Raw genomic sequence first — 3,544 nt, forward strand, 5'->3', positions numbered from 1 at the left:
ACTCTCCCATGTGGCGTTCAAAACGAAGCCAGTCCGCTTCCCGGTAATTTCGCTGTTGTTGTCTGATTTGTGACCCCGAAGCACTGATGCCCATTGTCACCGGTAGGTGATCAGATGAAAGTCACGTGATAGTGGTCGGGACATCAATGCAGTTGGATATATTTGTTAAAAATATATCTATCGTAGAACTGGAGTTACCTGTGTGGTACGCCGGATGAAATGGGAAAGCCACGGTGTAGGACCCCACATGTAAGTCCTCCCATAATAGCCGCCCGTTTTTGTTGGTGCGAACGTTGCCCCATTCCTGATGACGCGCGTTCAAATCTCCGGCTATGATGAATCTAGCTGATCTACGTGTGAGGATACGGATATCATGTTGCAGCATTTGTGTTGAGCCATCAGCGTCACGAGCCTGCTTCGGGCAGTAGACTGAGATGAAATCAATGTTGCCCTCGGCTGATGGCACTTGAATCCCTACTGCCTCAATAAGCTGAGTGTCAGGTAGGGAGAGTGTTTTGAATGCTAAAGATCGATGGATAGCAATCAACACTCCTCCTTTAGTCTGATCCAAGCGTTCAAGGCGTACTACTGTATGCTCCGGCAGAAAGAAGTATTTTTCTGGTTTTAGATGCGTTTCTGTCAGCGCAAGCAAGTCGATAGCCTCATTTCGGAGGAAGTCTATTAGCTCCAATCGTTTAGGTAGGACAGAGCAAGAATTCCATGTTGCGCACTTGATCATCTTAAAGATGGCTCGTGATGAATTCGACCATCTTCATAAGAATTTGATCTGGTGGGCACATCTTCGAGATGCGCTTAAATTCCACCCACAAGCGGACAATATCGCTGTACTGCGATTTTACTTCTTCTTCGCCCTCAGCATCAAGTCGAAATCGAAGATCATTCAGTTTGTCCTGTGCTGGTTGACGGTGGATCTTTCGTGGAGCTGGATGAGGTCCACTGGCGGAGATGATGGACTGTTGTCCCATGTCACGATGTTGAAGCAGCTCACCATGCTCTGTCGTTTTCATCGTCACAACCTCTGAGAGCGGTTGTTGTTGATGCTGCTGCCCATGATGTTGATGTTGTCGCTGTTGCCGCTGGTTTCGTTGACCTTGTGGATGCTGGGGCAGTTACAGCTGATGTTGCTGCTGCTGCGGCTGTAGCTACTGCTGCTGCTGCGGCCGTTGCTGCTGCTGCTTCTGCGGCCGTTGCTGCTGCGGCCGTTGCTGCTGCGGCTGCAGATGTATCTGGGGCCGATTGACCTGTTGCTGCCGGTTCGGGCAACCAGGACAAGAGCAAAAATGCTGGCCTGTAGGACGGTGGTTTTGTCCAACCCAGTTTAACGGTTGTTCCCATGACGACCTGGTTGGAATTGGCGCAGGAATAAGGCGCTTTGGTATTGGCGCCGTCAAGTTGCGTTTTTGCAGATAAAGTATTCCGGTTGAGCAATTTCTATTGTAATTTCGCTCCCATTTTACATTTGTGTAGTTTAAGTGGGAGATTTTTTGTAGCTCCTCAAAAGATGTAGCGCCTTTTGGGAAGGAGATAACAAATAGTTTGGATGATAAGCCACGACTTTCACCCACTTTCAGCTCACGTACTTGCGATGGCAATAGTTCTAGGTTCCGAGGCATTTCGGAAACATGGTTCTCGGAACCAAATCGAAGTCCTTTCAGCACAACTTGATAGGGTTTGTCTGCCTTAAAGTCATGAGAATAATATTCCCGTTGAAATTTGGCCAGCTCCAATTTGATCGCCTGATGATCGGCTCTAGTGGCACATTTAATGCGCCAGGTGTTTCCTGTCGTGAAGTTGAAGGATGCATTTATGGTTCCCTTCTGTGTAGCCGAACAAAGAGAAGCATAATTTTCTTCATTTAATCCAGACACCACAATGGGTGAGATTTTTTCTTTGCGAGTGATTTGTTCTCCTGCAGTATTTGGCGCATCAACACCATCCATTGTTGTATTAACAGCTCCTTTGTCGGCAAAAGCCGGCGTAATAATCACCGCACCCTTCTTCGTCGAATTCGTGGGTGTAGCTTCCAGCAGCTCTCCTTCGCGCTTCCTTGCAGGCATGGCTGCACTCTCCTCGTTCGCCCTCGAGAGAGAAAGAGATGCCTCTTTCAGAGAGGCGAGATAATTCGGAGGTTTCTTTATCCTCTTCTTCTGCACACCGCGTTCTGCCTTGATGCCTTGTGGCGGATTAAGGGTATCGGGGGCGGAAAGACAAGTTGAGGCCCCCTGTAAGTGGTAAATTTTGTGGTGGTAGCGGGACTAAACTTGCTGTTAGGATATTGAACAGTAAACTTTAAATGCCGTCGGAGGCCCCATCGATCATCAGTCACAGGTTCTAAAAATTGTGCTGACGGGGGGGGGGGGGTGGGAGGGGGTGCAAATGATTCGCCAGTCCAGGGGCCCCAAAGGCCCCCATCCTTTCAGGGGCCCTCGCTAGTACTCTGTCCATACGAAATACTATACAATGGCGATCTACGGGGCCCCAGGCGACCGCCTAGTCCGCCTACCGTTAGATCCGCCACTGGGCGTGGAACTACCACACACAATACGATCAAACTGTGTTTCACTGGAAATCGATCTAACAACTGGGATTGTCACAAGCTCAAAAAAACACGTCCGAACTGGACGACAGCTCTGTTTGTTATTTGTTATTTATTAGTTTAAAATTCAAAGCATATTGTGTAGTACTCTCTCTCTCTCTCTCTCTCTCTCTCTCTCTCTCTCTCTCTCTCTCTCTCTCTCTCTCTCTCTCTCTCTCTCTCTCTCTCTCTCTCCTGGGAGCGCATCGCACAATCGCTCATGGGAGCGAATCGCACAATCGCAGCAATGATGAATAGTCGGGAATTGCCTAGTTGTATTACAACGCACACTAGCTCAAGCGATGGATGCACTGTTGTGTGTTCCCATGACGTCAGAGACTGAGAGCACGCAATCAACACACCTCCACCGCAGGAACATGTACTGTTGTCAACACTATGATCGCATCGGTAGACTCGGAAGCTATCGTCAAACAGCAAAGCCGAAGGTAGGCTAGGATCGAGCCAGGTTTCCGTAAGCACTATTACATCCAAATTGGATTCCAACACCGACAGGCGAAACTCATCGACCTTCGTGCGCAGTCCCCGCACGTTTTGATAGTAAACAGAGGCAGTGGAACGGGCAGTGCGAAGCGCATTAGCAGCAGGAACAAAACAGGTAGGTGTTTGTGCAGACTTAACAGAGGTTCGTCTATTCGTGAAAGAAACGGTCAACGGTCTGTTGCGACTATCGATGTCATTGTGTGCGCTCTTGGCTGGGATGAACCGTCCTGTTCTTGTATACGAGGCCCTTGCTACCGCTTTACGATTGTGTGCTGAAAGCAGACAGCTGTTTCACACGAAAAATGGTAATCACTTTCCTGGCCTGGGATAGTAGAGTGTGTGTCTTTTTTAATGCAAAAACTAAAATTGTCATTCTTGGCCCTAATCGACCACATCTAGTTTGTGGACCGAAAAGAAGGGGAAATCCGAAAGGTTAAAGATATAACG

The 3,544-nt window shown here is 48.5% G+C and overlaps 1 long non-coding RNA gene across 1 annotated transcript; it reads left to right on the forward strand.

Annotated features, from left to right (window-relative positions):
• Positions 1–2,956: 2,956 nt before the first annotated feature.
• On the forward strand, positions 2,957–3,195 carry LOC121589994. The gene is made up of 2 exons (XR_006004374.1): positions 2,957–3,042; positions 3,110–3,195. It is a non-coding gene; the product is annotated as an uncharacterized LOC121589994 (long non-coding RNA).
• The last annotated feature ends 349 nt before the right edge of the window (positions 3,196–3,544 follow it).

The sequence above is a fragment of the Anopheles merus genome, chromosome 2R (genome assembly GCF_017562075.2).
Source record: "Anopheles merus strain MAF chromosome 2R, AmerM5.1, whole genome shotgun sequence".
In the NCBI taxonomy this organism is placed as follows: Eukaryota; Metazoa; Arthropoda; class Insecta; order Diptera; family Culicidae; genus Anopheles; species Anopheles merus.